The 15,246-nt window shown below is 45.1% G+C and overlaps 1 protein-coding gene across 3 annotated transcripts in view; it reads right to left on the reverse strand.

Annotated features, from left to right (window-relative positions):
• The window catches only part of rad51b (RAD51 paralog B), a 694,153-nt gene that overhangs the window by 163,371 nt on the left and 515,536 nt on the right, over positions 1-15,246 (reverse strand). The window lies entirely within an intron of this gene.

Consider the following 15,246-nt stretch of genomic DNA (forward strand, 5'->3'; position numbering starts at 1 on the left):
CTGTTTGTAGTATATATAAATGATTTGGAGGAAAATGTAGCTGGTCCTTTTAGTTAGTTTGCGGACGACACAAAGGTTGGTGGAGTTGCGGATAATGATGAGGATTGTCAGAGGTACAGCAGGATATAGATCGGTTGGAGACTTGGGCGAAGAAATGGCAGATGGAATTTGATCCGGACAAATGTGAGGTAATGCATTTTGGAAGGTCTAATGCAGGTGGGAGGTATACAGTAAATGGCAGAACCCTTAGGAGTATTGACAGGCAGAGAGATTTGGGCGTACACGTCCACAGGTCACTGAAAGTGGCAACGCAGGTGGATAAGGTAGTCAAGAAGGCATACGGCATGCTTGCCTTCATCGGTCGGGGCATAGAGTATAAAAATTGTCAAGTCATGTTGCAGCTGTACAGAACCTTAGTTAGGCCACACTTAGAATATTGCGTGCAATTCTGGTCGCCACACTACCAGAAGGATGTGGAGGCTTTGGAGAGGGTACAGAGGAGGTTTACCAGGATGTTGCCTGGTCTGGAGGGCATTAGCTATGAGGAGAGGTTGGAAAAACTCGGATTGTTTTCACTGGAAAGATGGAGGTGGAGGGGCGACATGATAGAGGTTTACAAAGTTATGAGCGGCATGGACAGAGTGGATAGTCAGAAGCTTTTTCCCAGGGTGGAAGAGTCAGTTACTAGGGGACATAGGTTTCAGGTGCGAGGGGCAAAGTTTAGAGGGGATGTGCGAGGCAAGTTTCTTACACAGAGGGTGGTGAGTGCCTGGAACTTGCTGCCAGTGGAGGTGGTGGAAGCAGATACGATAGTGACGTTTAAGAGACATCTTGACAAATATATGAATAGGAAGAGAATAGAGGGATATGAGCCCCGGAAGTGCAGAAGATGTTAGTTTCGGCAGGCATCAAGATCGGCGCAGGCTTGGAAGGCTGAATGGCCTGTTCCTGTGCTGCACTGTTCTTTGTTCTTGTTTTGAATTTGGAGAGTGTAGATACTGTAGAAGACTGTAACTAATGAAAAAAGTAGTTGCTGTGGAGGAATGCAATTAATATGATAACTATACTGAGTATGTAAAAATGCAGTTCGTGTGGGGAACTATAGGAAAAGGGAGACTGTGGTTGGTACAGATTATTGTGGAAAATGGGAGATTGTACTTAGTACAGGATATTGTGGTAAATGAGAGGCTGTAGTCTGTAGACCAAGCTGATGGTTTATAAGGCCTGTGTTCCTGGCACCTTGCTGTATGGCTGTGAAACATGGGCAACTTACAGATACCAGGAAAAGAAGCTCGACAATTTCCATCTTCACTGTCTGCAGCGCATTATAGGTATATACTGGCAGGTCAAAATCACAAATGTGGCAGTCCTCTCAAAGGCTCCAAGTGTGTTGGTATTATTCAAACAGAGGCGGCTTCAGTGGAAGATGGTTGCATACCTAGAGACCATCTGTATGGTGAGGTAGCCGGTGTCAGACGACCAGTGGGCCGCCCAAAGCTCCGCTTCAAGGATGCTTATAAGCGTGACATGAAGGCCCTACATGCCGACTATTGCACCTGGGAGTCACTAGCTGGCAAAAGAGGGAAATTGTGACCATCCTGTGGACTGGTGCACACTACCACAATGACCAGTTGCTACAGCAGCTTGGCAACAGGCACCAACGTCAAAAGCAACAACTCTCAGCGTCACATGGCAGCTTCATGTGAGCAGCACGTGACAGAACCTGCCTCTCAAGGATTGGCAAGAAGACACCCCACCTAAATGAATTGTTTGCTGCGTGTCCATCATCTTTTGTAGATGGAAGGATGCCAACCAGTCAGTACAGGATGCGATGGTAAATAGGAGACTGTAGTTAGTACAGGGTATTATAGTAAATGGGAGACTGTAGTTCGTACAGGATATTGTGGCAAATGGGAGACTGCAGTTAATACAGAGTATTGTAGTAAATGGGAGACTGTAGTTATTACAAGGTACTGTGGTAAATGGAAGACTTTAATAGTACAGGGTATTGTGGTAAATGGGAGACTTTAATCGTACAGGGTATTATGGTAAATGGGAGACTGTAGTTAGTGCAGGGTATTGTGGTAAATGGGAGACTGTAGTTAGTGCAGGGTATTGTGGTAAATGGGAGACTGTAGTTAGTGCAGGGTATTGTGGTAAATGGGAGACTGTAGTTAGTGCAGGGTATTGTGGTAAATGGGAGACTGTAGTTCGTGCAGGGTATTGTGGTAAATGGGAGACTGTAGTTAGTGCAGGGTATTGTGATAAGTTGGAGACTGTAGTTAGTACACGATAATGTGGTGTGCCGCAGCACTACAGAAAAACCTGTTTTCTCCATTAATCCTGCACCATTGCCTCAGTTACAATCATTCCTAGTGATTTTCTCCCTGATTCTTGCTGGAATAGAGTTCCACCACATCCCTGACCCTATCTGTACAGTGTCGAACTGACCATTCTTTATACATGACCATTAGCAAGATGCTTGATCAGCAAGATGTTTGAGTACAGCTGAATCCAAGCGTGATTCCTCCTTAAGTCCATATACACACCTTGCAGTGACGGATCAGGAGCAAGAACCCTGGCTGATTTCTTCCCCCCCACCCCCACAACCAACCCCGGCAGCAGGAGCCCTATCACAATTCAAGTCAATGGAAATCAGGGGGAAAATCTCCATTGGTTGGAGTCATAACTAGTTCAAAGGAAAATGGTTCTTGTTGCTGGAGGCCAAACAACAGAGCTCCAGGACATCGCTGCAGAAGTATGTCAGGGTAGTGTTCTAGACCAAACCACCTTCAGCTGCTTCATCAATGACCTTCCCTCCACCATAAGATCAGAACTGGGGATGTTTGCTGATGATTGCACAATGTTCAGTGGCACAGTGGCGCAGTGGTTAGCACCGCAGCCTCACAGCTCCAGCGACCCGGGTTCGGTTCTGGGTACTGCCTGTGTGGAGTTTGCAAGCTCTCCCTGTGACCATGTGGGTTTCCTCTGGGTGTTCTGGTTTCCTCCCACATGCCAAAGACTTGCAGATTGATAGGTAAATTGTCCCTAGTGTAGGTAGGTGACAGGAAAATTCAGGGAGGATAGAAGAGGGAAATGGGATTAATGTAGGATTAGTATAAACGGGTGGTTGATGGTCGGCGTGGACTCGGTGGGCCGAAGGGCCTGTTTCGGTGCTGTATCTCTCTATGACCATTCGTGACTCCTTATACCGAAGCAGCCCACGTCCATATGCAGCAAGAACTGGACAACATTCAGGCTTGGGCTGATAGGTGGCAAGTAACATTCACGCTACACAAGTGCCAGGCAATGACTATCTCCAACAAGAGAGAATCTAACCATCTCCCCTTTGACGCTCAATGGCATTACCATCGCTGAAGCCCCACTATCAACATCCTGAGGTTATCATTGACCAGAAACTTAACTGGTCCAGCCACATAAATACCGTGGCTTAAAGAGGTCAGAGGTTGGAAATTCTGCAGTGAATAACTCCCCTCCTGACTCTCCAAAGCCTGTCCGCCATCTACAAGGCACAAGTCAGCAGTGTGATGGAATACTCTCCACTTGCCTGGACGAGTGCAGCTCCAGCAACACTCAAGAAGCTCGACACCATCCAGGACAAAGCAGCCCGCTTGATTGGCACCCCATCCACCACCTTTGGCAGTCAATCCCTCCACCGCTGTCCCACAGTGGCTGCAATGTGTTCCATTTACAGGATGCACTGCAGCAACTCACCAAGCCTCCTTCAACAGCACCTTCCAAACCCGTGACCTCTACCACTTAGAAGGACAAGGGCAGCATCTCCTGCAAGTTCCCCTCCAAATCACACATCATCCTGACTTGGAAATACATCGCTGTTCCTTCATTGTCTCTGGGTCAAAAACCTGCAACTCCCTTCCAAACAGCACTGTGGGTGTACCTACATCAGATGGACTGCAGTGGTTCAAGAAGGTGGTTCACCACCACCTTCTCAACGGCAATTAGGGATGGGCAACAAATTCTGGCCTAGCCAGCAACGCCCACATCCCACAAAATTTTTTTTTAAAAAACTGATCAATGAAGCCTATTGTGGCTTTCCCTGACAGCAGCACACTGCGATCAGAACAGAAAATGCTGGAAGTATTCATCAGGAAGTATCCACCTACGGCAAAAGTGCGAAGAGAAATGCAGACTGGTTTCAATCTCATAATGAAGAGCTGGAACCTGTCATAGCCGCTAAGCGCATTGCACTTTTGAACTACAAGAAAGCCCCCAGCGATTTAACATCCGCAGCACTTAAAGCAGCCAGAAGTACTGCACAAAGAACAGCTAGGCGTTGCGCAAACGACTACTGGCAACACCTATGCAGTCATATTCAGCTGGCCTCAGACACCGGAAACATCAGAGGAATGTATGATGGCATGAAGAGAGCTCTTGGGCCAACCATCAAGAAGATCACCCCCCTCAAATCTAAATCGGGGGACATAATCACTGACCAACGCAAACAGATGGACCGCTGGGTTGAGCACTACCTAGAACTGTACTCCAGGGAGAATGCTGTCACTGAGACTGCCCTCAATGCAGCCCAGCCTCTACCAGTCATGGATGAGCTGGACATACAGCCAACCAAATCGGAACTCAGTGATGCCATTGATTCCCTAGCCAGCGGAAAAGCCCCTGGGAAGGACAGCATTACCCCTGAAATAATCAAGAGTGCCAAGCCTGCTATACTCTCAGCACTACATGAACTGCTATGCCTGTGCTGGGACGAGGGAGCAGTACCCCAGGACATGCGCGATGCCAACATCATCACCCTCTATAAAAACAAAGGTGACCGCGGTGACTGCAACAACTACCGTGGAATCTCCCTGCTCAGCATAGTGGGGAAAGTCTTTGCTCGAGTCGCTCTGAACAGGCTCCAGAAGCTGGCCGAGCGCGTCTACCCTGAGGCACAGTGTGGCTTTCGTGCAGAGAGATCGACTATTGACATGCTGTTCTCCCTTCGTCAGATACAGGAGAAATGCCGTGAACAACAGATGCCCCTCTACATTGCTTTCATTGATCTCACCAAAGCCTTTGACCTCGTCAGCAGACGTGGTCTCTTCAGACTACTAGAAAAGATCGGATGTCCACCAAAGCTACTAAGTATCATCACCTCATTCCATGACAATATGAAAGGCACAATTCAACATGGTGGCTCCTCATCAGAGCCCTTTCCTATCCTGAGTGGTGTGAAACAGGGCTGTGTTCTCGCACCCACACTTTTTGGGATTTTCTTCTCCCTGCTGCTTTCACATGCGTTCAAATCCTCTGAAGAAGGAATTTTCCTCCACACAAGATCAGGGGGCAGGCTGTTCAACCTTGCCCGTCTAAGAGCGAAGTCCAAAGTACGGAAAGTCCTCATCAGAGAACTCCTCTTTGCTGACGATGCTGCTTTAACATCTCACACTGAAGAATGCCTGCAGAGTCTCATCGACAGGTTTGCGTCTGCCTGCAATGAATTTGGCCTAACCATCAGCCTCAAGAAAACGAACATCATGGGGCAGGATGTCAGAAATGCTCCATCCATCAATATTGGCGACCACGCACTGGAAGTGGTTCAAGAGTTCACCTACCTAGGCTCAACTATCACCAGTAACCTGTCTCTAGATGCAGAAATCAACAAGCGCATGGGTAAGGCTTCCACTGCTATGTCCAGACTGGCCAAGAGAGTGTGGGAAAATGGCGCACTGACACGGAACACAAAAGTCCGAGTGTATCAGGCCTGTGTCCTCAGTACCTTGCTCTACGGCAGCGAGGCCTGGACAACGTATGCCAGCCAAGAGCGACGTCTCAATTCATTCCATCTTCGCTGCCTTCGGAGAATACTTGGCATCAGGTGGCAGGACTATATCTCCAACACAGAAGTCCTTGAAGCGGCCAACATCCCCAGCTTATACACACTACTGAGTCAGCGGCGCTTGAGATGGCTTGGCCATGTGAGCCGCATGGAAGATGGCAGGATCCCCAAAGACACATTGTACAGTGAGCTCGCCACTGGTATCAGACCCACCGGCCGTCCATGTCTCCGTTATAAAGACGTCTGCAAACGCGACATGAAATCGTGTGACATTGATCACAAGTCGTGGGAGTCAGTTGCCAGCATTCGCCAGAGCTGGCGGGCAGCCATAAAGACAGGGCTAAATTGTGGCGAGTCGAAGAGACTTAGTAGTTGGCAGGAAAAAAGACAGAGGCGCAAGGGGAGAGCCAACTGTGCAACAGCCCCAACAAACAAATTTCTCTGCAGCACCTGTGGAAGAGCCTGTCACTCCAGAATTGGCCTTTATAGCCACTCCAGGCGCTGCTTCACAAACCACTGACCACCTCCAGGCGCGTATCCATTGTCTCTCGAGATAAGGAGGCCCAAAAGATTCATCAGGTCAGGTAGGATCTGTGGATAAAGAAACAGAGTTAATGTTTCAGATCCATGACCTTTCATCCGAAGCGGTCATCAATCTTAACCGTTAGTTCTGTTTCTTCACAAATGCTGCCGGACCTGTGCAGCTTTTTCTGTTTTGTTTGAGATTTCCAGCATCTGCAGTATTTTATATTTGTATCAGTTGAGATCAGTTAACTCACCATAGACTAGGAGTCCAAGCCAGGACCTTCTGGTCTATGCTACATTAGATGCCTTTAGCTGGAGGACCTTTGTGGGAGTAGAGTCATTATCAGCAAAATAACATCAAGTAGTGACCCGGTTTGTGACATTTCCCTGAAGCCAGCCTCTTGAAGGTGCGAGCATGTCCTAATTTTCCATCTGTGTTCTGGGGTTTTTCACAAACTGCTCCAGCCCAGACAATTAGTTGAGATCAGTTCATATGAAAACAAGGAACATGTTGGTTTAATCAACAACAACTGGATCTGAAAGGGACACTATTACCTTAGCAGAAGAATAGTATGTTCTCCAGTACAGTATTGAGGGAATGCTGCACTGTCATAAGTGTTGTTTTTGGATATAACGTTAAACTAAGGTTTTGTCTGCCCTCTCAGATGGACGAAGATGATTTCAGGCCACTAAAACAACTTGCATTTACATAGCACCTTTAACGTAATGTCTAAAAAGGACACAGGAGGTTTAAAAAGCAAAATTTGATACCGAACCACATAAGGAGCTATTAGGACAGATGACCAAAAGCTTGGTCAAAGAGGAACATAGGAACAGGGTAGGCCATTCAATGAGATCATGGCTGATCTGCAATCTAATTCCATGTTTGCCCCACATCCCTTAATACCATTGGTTAACAAAAATCTATCAAATTCAGTTTTAAAACTAACAATTAATCTCGCATCAATTGCCATTTATGGAAGAGAGTTCCAAACTTCTACCACCCTTTGTATGTAGAAGTGTTTCCTAATCTCACTCCTGAAAGGTCTGGCTCTAATTTTTAGACTATGCCCCTGGTCATAGACTCCCCAACCAACAGAAATAGTTTCTCCCAATCTGCCCTATCTGGTCCCCTTATTATCTTGAAAACTTCAATAAAATCATCCCTTAAACTTCTAAATTCCGGGGAGTATAACCCTAATTTGTATAATCTCTCCTTATAATTTAACCCTTGGAGTCCAGGTATCATTCTGGTAAGTCTACGCTGTACTCCCTCTAAAGCCAATGTATCTTTCCTAAGGTGTGGTGCCCAGAACTACTCACAGTATTCCAGGTGTGGCCTAACCAGGGCTTTGTAAAGCTGAAGCACGACTTCAACCCTCTTCTATTCTAGTCCTCTAAGTATAAAGGCCAGCATTCCATTAGCCTTTTTGATTAATTTCTGTACCTGTTCATCACATTTTAACAATCTGTGTACCTGGACCCCCAAGTCTCTTAGGGCTTCCACTGTTTCTAGCTTTTCATCACTTAGAAAGTACCCTGTTCTATCCTTTTAGGTCCAAAGTAGATGACCTCACATTTGCCTACATTGAAATCCATTTGCCACAGTTTTGTCCATTCACTTAATCTATCAATATCTCTGCAATGTTACCCTTCCATCTGCCCTGCTTACAATGCTGCCTATCATTGTATCCTTGGCAAATTTGGATATGCGGCTTTCTATCCCATCATCTAAGTTATTGATAAATATGGTGAATAGTTGCGGCTACAACACAGTTCCTTGCGGGATACCACTCATCACATTCTGCCCATTATCCCTACTCTCTATCTCCTGCCGCTCAGCTGATTTCCTAACCAGGTCAATAATTTGCCTTCAATTACATGAGATTCAACTTTAGCCACAGATTCTTATGAGGGACTTTATCAAATGTTTTCTGGAAGTCCATGTAAATGACATCCAGAGGCATTCCCTTGTCCACTACTTTAGTCATGTTTTCAAAAAATCAATCAACAACTTATATTTATATTGTGTCCTTAACATAATAAGACGCCCTAAGGCACTTCACAAGAATGCTATGGAGCAAAACCAGACACCGAGCCACATAAGGACACATTAGTCCAGATGGCTAAAAGCTTGGTCAAAGAGGTAGGTTTTAAGGAGCGGCTTAAAGGAAGAAAGAGAGGTACAGAGGCGGAGAGGTTTAGGGAGGGAATTCCAGAGCTGAGGGTCTTGGCAGCTGAAGGCACGGCCATCAGTGATGGAGCGATTAAAATCAGGGATCCTTAAGAGGTCAGAGTTAGATGAACGCAAATATCTCTGAGGGCAGTAGGGCTGGAAGAGATTACAGAGATAGGGACGGACGAGGACATGGATGGCTTTGAAAACAAGGTTGAGAATTTTAAAATCAAGGCTTTGCTTGGCCAGGAGCCGATGCAGGTCATCAAGCACGGGGATGGTAGGGAAATGGGCCTTGGTGCGAGTAGGAACATAGGCAGCGCAGTTTTGCATGGCCTCAAATTTACAGAGGGTAAATTGTGGGAGTTCAGCCAGGAGTGCAGTGGAATAGTCAGGTATAGAGGTAACAAAGACATGAATGAGGATTTCAGCAGTAGATGAGCAGAGGTGGGGTGGAGTTGAGCAACGTTACAGTAGTGAAGTTGGCGGTGCGGGTGATGGACAGATATGGTCGGAAGTTCATCTCGGGGTCAAATATGACACCAAGGTTGTGAACAGTCTGTTTCTACCCCAGACAGTTGCCATAAAGTCAGTGGGGATTGAAGACGATGGCTTTCCAATTTTTAGTTGGAGGACATTTCTGCTCATCTAGTACTGAGGGACTGAGAGTGATGGCCATGAGGTAGAGCTGAGTGTCGTCAGTGTACATGTGGAACCGGATTTCCTGTTTTTGGATGATGTCGCCGAGGTGTAGCACGTAGATCAGAAAGAGGAGGAGCCAGGGCTAAATCCTTGGGGACACAAGAAGTAACGGTGCAGGAGTGGGAAGAGAAGCCATCGCAGAGATTCTCTGGCTACGACTGTATAGATAAGAATGGAACCAATCAAGCTTACTCCCACCCAGTTGGACAGCAGTGGAGAGGGGCTGGAGGAAGATAGTGTGATTAATCATGTCAAAGGTTGCGGACAGGTTGAGACGGATGAGAAGGGCTCGTTTACCATGGTCACAGTCACATAGGATACCATTTGTGACTTTGATAAGAGCCATTTCAGTACTGCAGCGGGGCAGAATCCTGATTGGAGGGATTCAAACATAGAGTTCTGGGAAAGATGGACGTGAATTTGGGATACAACAAGAAGGACTTTGGAGATGAGGTGGTAGTATGCAAGGAAAGTGGGGTCAAGGTTCGTTTTTTTGTAGAAGAGGAGCAGGGGAATTCTCCCTGGTGTCCTAGCCAATAATTATCCACAATCAAGATTATAAAACAGATTATCTGGTAGTTATCACATTGCTATTGTGGGAGCTTGCTGTGCACAAATTGGCTGCCTTGTTTCCTCCATTGCAACAGTGACTGCACTTCAGAAGTATTTTGGGACATCCTGAAGTGTTATAGAAATGGAAGTTCTTCCTTTCTTTTTGCAAGAAAAAAATTCCCTAGCAAGACAACAAGAGCTCAGAGTGATGAGGTAAATGGAGAAATGTTGGAAATCTGAAATAAAAACAGAAACATGCGACAAATACAAGCAGGTCAGTCAGGTTAATGTTCTTGGTGCAAACCCTTCAGCGTTAACCAAAAGGTCTTGACTCAGAAGGTTGAAGGTTAACCTGCTACAACTTTTGAATGCATACCCTGTAAATGGTGGCTGAATGAAAGGCTGATCCTGTTTCTTCAAAGCATCCATCAAGGTGAGGAACAGAGAGCTGGTCATTATTCACTGTTTACCCCATATTTAAAATGAAAGGGAAATGCTGCAACTTAAACGGAAAGAGCAATCAGTGAGGGAACTGCATGAAATCACTCCCGATGGACTGTTTACAGTTTATCGCAACGGAAGTCTTTTAAAAGGAAAGAAAATAAAGGCAAGTCACAGGCTCAATCAGAAATGCTGCTCGTTTAACTAGCAGTTTGACTCAGCAGGGTGACTTTATGAAGCTGTACAGTGCTGAGATATACACACGTGTATATACACAGACACACATACACACACACAGGCTAAGGCCCCAGGTACAATCCCACAACACTGCTGAGTTAGCTGATATCAGCAGTAGCACAATATAACTGGCCTCACTATCCCTGACCAAAGAGCTGTCATATAAGCCAGGGGTTCCTGCTTCCCGTCTACTGACTCTTGCTGGAAAGTGGAAGTGGGTGGATTTTGAAGTGAAGCCAGAATTGGTCACAATACTCCACAAGGTAGAACGCCCTACCGACACTCTTTTGAACAGGCTTGCATGTGAAGACTAGCATTGCCAACCCTCCAGGATAGTCTTGGTGGCTCCAGGAATTAAGGATTTATCACCTGGACACTGCTGGGAGAAAAATTACAGGGGCATTAAAAAAGCTGGGTGTCTATCTCATGTTCTTTGAAGACTTTTGTTTTTAATTATAAAAATATCAGAGATGGGAAAAAGAGGCTGTTTGTCTGGGTGGGAGGTCCTGTGATGAAACCTGTAGGAATACATCCCACCAGAGTTGGCAACCCGAATGAAGACTGGCTACTTTTGAGGACGTGTTGGAGGGCTGTTATATTATTGAACTGCATGTCAGAAGAGTTGATGGGCCAGAATTTTCTGTAGCAAGGCATCAAGCAGCATCTGCCATTGGTTAGAGTTGCCCTTGCTCATTTAGGTTTATAAATGTATTATGTGGCAAGTTGTTGAAAGTATGAATTGATAACATGTTGCCTGGTATGGAGGGCGCTAGCTATGAAGAGAGGATGAGTAGATTAGGATTATTTTCATTCGAAAGACGGAGGTTGAGGGGGGACCTGATTGAGGTGTACAAAATCATGAGAGGTATAGACCAGGTTGGATAGCAAGAAGCTTTTTCCCAGAGTGGGGGATTCAATTACTAGGGGACACGAGTTCAAAGTGAAAGGGGAAAAGTTTAGGGGGGATATGCATGGAAAGTTCTTTACGCAGAGGGTGGTGGGTGCCTGGAACGCGTTGCCAGCGGAGGTGGTAGACGCGGGCACGATAGCGTCTTTTAAGATGTATCTAGACAGATACATGAATGGGCAGGAAGTAAAGAGATACAGACCCTTAGAAAATAGGCGACAGGTTTAGATAGAGGATTTGGATCGGCGTAGGCTTGGAGGGCCGAAGGGCCTGTTCCTGTGCTGTAATTTTCTTTGTTCTTTGTTTATAACAGCGCAGCGAGAGAAACAGGGTATCTGTAACCAAGTGAACACCCAGCAACAGGGTATCTCCTTAACCAATCATTTTGAAGAATTCTGAAATAAAAGCACAAGGACTGAGAAGGTAGTGTAAATTACAGTGGATTAATTCAACATCAAATCAGGTACAGAAAGAGAAATAAAGAGACAGAAGTAAAGATTGGATTAAGAGAGAGAGAAAAAGAGAAAGGAAACGTAGATTTCTTTTAATTTCCCATTTTTAAAATCTCCAACATCAATTAATACCTGAAGGAATGAGATTCCATGCTTGCAATAGTTAATATCCAGTGCCAAAGAAGTTGTTCGGCAGTAATTAGCACTTATCATGTCGGTATAAGATTACCAAGACTGCAATGGCTAAGTCTTAACTTTTTGTGGCGAATTTCGTTCTTATCTACCATGCAAATACAGCAACTTCACAGCATTCAATCCATTTCAATGGTGAGGCAAGCAGCAAGATGCCATTTTCACAAAGCTAAAGGAGCAGCACAACTTGGACAGCAACTTTTGCATATCTGCGTTCAACGGCGCATCTGCCCCACGTCTGAAGTTGCTCTATCATTTACATGTAACTAACGATGAGCACCATTATGGCCCAATAGCTTACAGAGTCAAGGGGAGGAAGAAAGAGGGTGCAACAGCTTATGTTGAATGTGGATAATGGGATTGCACCAGTCCCAGTGGCTTCACAGGCAGTCCTAGCTGTTACTCACTGCAATTGTTGGTACCATCCTTTGCTGGAGGAGCAGTACTTGCTACCAGAATCACTCCCAGCTGCACAAACCAGGAAGAACTAGAGAGCAGTACTGCAAAAATGTCAGGCGCTGGAAATGTGCATTAAAACCTTCTAATTAATTACAAAATGCCTTTCACAACCTGAGTATGTCCCAAAAGGTTTTGCAGTCAATGAGCCACATTTGACATGTTGTCACTGCTGTTATATTAGCAGTGCAGTAGCCAATTTGTGCACAGCATGATCCCACAAACAGCAATATGATATTGACCAGATATTCTGTTTTTCAGTGATGTTGGTTGAGGGATAAATATTGGCTAAGACAACGGGGAGAACTCTCCTGCTCTTCTTCGAAATAACCCTTATATTTGTTCCAAGTTCAGTACCCGCAATGCTATGCAGCTCTATGAATAATTCGTAGTTTGATGTCTGACACCAGGTTGAGCTCTGCAGTGCAGTCAGGGATCTTGTGAGCAGAGACCACAATTGGGGTTCCACAGTGGACTGAGGAAAAGCATAGGGTGAGACCCATTCATTCCTGCCCTACGTCCTTCATCAAGCTTTGATGTGTTGTGCAAACTCCTTTCTCTCTCTGCCAAGTCCCAGTGCTGTTGCAGAATGACAGCAAGGCATCGTTCCCACACACACTGCCAGCTTTTGCTGTCATTTCCTGCAGTGAGTTTGGTATCCTGAATTCAGACTTGTCATGTTACAATTCTGCTTACACACTGTGCATTCCTTCCAACCTTTCCTCTTACTTTTAACTCTTTCAGATGAGACATTAACCTGGGGCTCCATCTGCCCTCTTAGGTGGATATTAAAAAAACCATGGCACTATTTTGAAGAAGAGCAGGGGAGTTCTCCCCAGTGTCCTGGCCAATATTTATTTCTCAACCAACATCACCAAATCACATTATCTGATTATTGTCATGTTGCTGTTTGCGGGATCTTGCTGGACGCAAATCGTTTACTGCGTTTCCGACATTGCAACAGTGACTATACTTCAAAAGTGTTGGCAATGAGGCGCTTTGGAATACCCTGAGGTCATAACAGATGTTGTAGAAATACAAGTTCATTCTTTACTCTAACTTTTGCTCCTGCTCTCCCTAAGGCAGGACCTCTCACTGTCCATGACAGCACTCTGGTACCTCATCTGAGCAACCATTCACAACCAAGCCTGATGTTGTCCTCATGTGAAGTTTACATGCACGAACCATCTAGCATGAGTTTCAGGTAAGGCCATCCCAGCCCAGCCTAGTGAGCCTCACATTCGTGACCTGCTTGAATCTCAATTCTGGAACTTTTAACAACAACATCTTGCATTTATTTAGCACCTTTAACATGGTAAAACATCCCAAAGCACTGGACAGCAGCGATTATCAAACATCATTTCATACAGATCCACATTAGAAGATATTAGGATAGATGGCCAAATGCTTGGTCAAAGAGGGAGGTTTTGAAAGTGTTTTAAAGGAGATGAGAGGGGTGGGGAGGTTTAGGGCGGGAATTCGAGGCTTAGGGCCCAGGCAGCTGAAGGCATAGCCGCTGATGTTGCAGTAATGGATATCAGGGATGTAGTCTGTTAACACACTTGTAACTGTTGTTATAAATGATAACTGGCTGTACGTCTACTGTTATCTGCATACAGAGAATATTCCTGAATGTCCTACTGAAGCACATTGTACCTGTGTAGCAGAGTATCTGAGAAGGACTATCCACTCAGAGAACCAGGGGACAATTCCCTTTGTGTGTTACGAGTAAAAAAATTGTAAACATGTTTCTGAATAACTGGGGGTTCTTCCAAATCTACAGCAGAGGGCTGTAAAAATATTGCCATGGTCAGATTCATAGTGAGAGTCATGCTTGACCAACCTTATTGAATTCTTTGAAGAAGTAACAGAAAGGGCAGATAAGGGTAATGAAGCAGATGCAATATATTTGGATTTCCTAAAAGCTTTCAATAAAGTACCACACAGTCGACTCATGACTGAGGTCAGCACATGTGGAGTCAGGGGTCAAGTAGCAGAATGGATAGCAAACTGGATAAAAAACAGAAAATAGAGAGTCGGGGTTAAAGGTAGTTACTCAGATTATGTTCCACTAGGATCAGCACTGGGACCACAGCTGTTCACTATTTACATAAATGATTTGGACTTGGGGATCAGAAGTAAAATTTCAAAATTTGTGATGACATCAAATTTGGGGGTATAGTTAATACTGAGGAGGGCTGTGACAAAATTTAGGAAGACATGAATAAACTTACAAAATGGGCTTGTAATTGGCAAATAAACTTCAATATAGATAAGTGTGAGGTAACACATTTGGGTAAGCAGAATAAGGAGGTCACATTCTCTTTGGAAAGTAAGCGTCTAAATGGAATACAGAAGCAAAAGGATCTTGGGGTACAGACACACAAATCACTGAAAGTAGCAACACATGTTAATAAGGTCAGTAAAGATTGAATAGGCTGGAGCTCATTTCTCTAGAATGGAGAAGATTGAGGGGTGATCTGATCGAGGTATTCAAGATAGGGTAGACATAGAGAAAATGTTTCCACTTGTGGGCAAGACCAGACCAATGGACCATAAATATAAGATAGTCACTAAAAAATCCAATAGGGAATTCAGGAGAAACTTCTTTATCCAGAGAGTGGTTAGAATGTGAAACTTGTTATCTTAGGGAGTCACTGAGATGATTGATATGTTGATCGGGTGAGATGAAGTAGGGTGGGAGAAACTTGTGTGGAACATAAACATTGGGCCGAACGGCTTGCTTCTGTACTATAACTGCTTTGTAATACTTTGAATTCAGCCTAAA

The sequence above is a fragment of the Heterodontus francisci genome, chromosome 9 (genome assembly GCF_036365525.1).
Source record: "Heterodontus francisci isolate sHetFra1 chromosome 9, sHetFra1.hap1, whole genome shotgun sequence".
Taxonomy (NCBI): Eukaryota; Metazoa; Chordata; class Chondrichthyes; order Heterodontiformes; family Heterodontidae; genus Heterodontus; species Heterodontus francisci.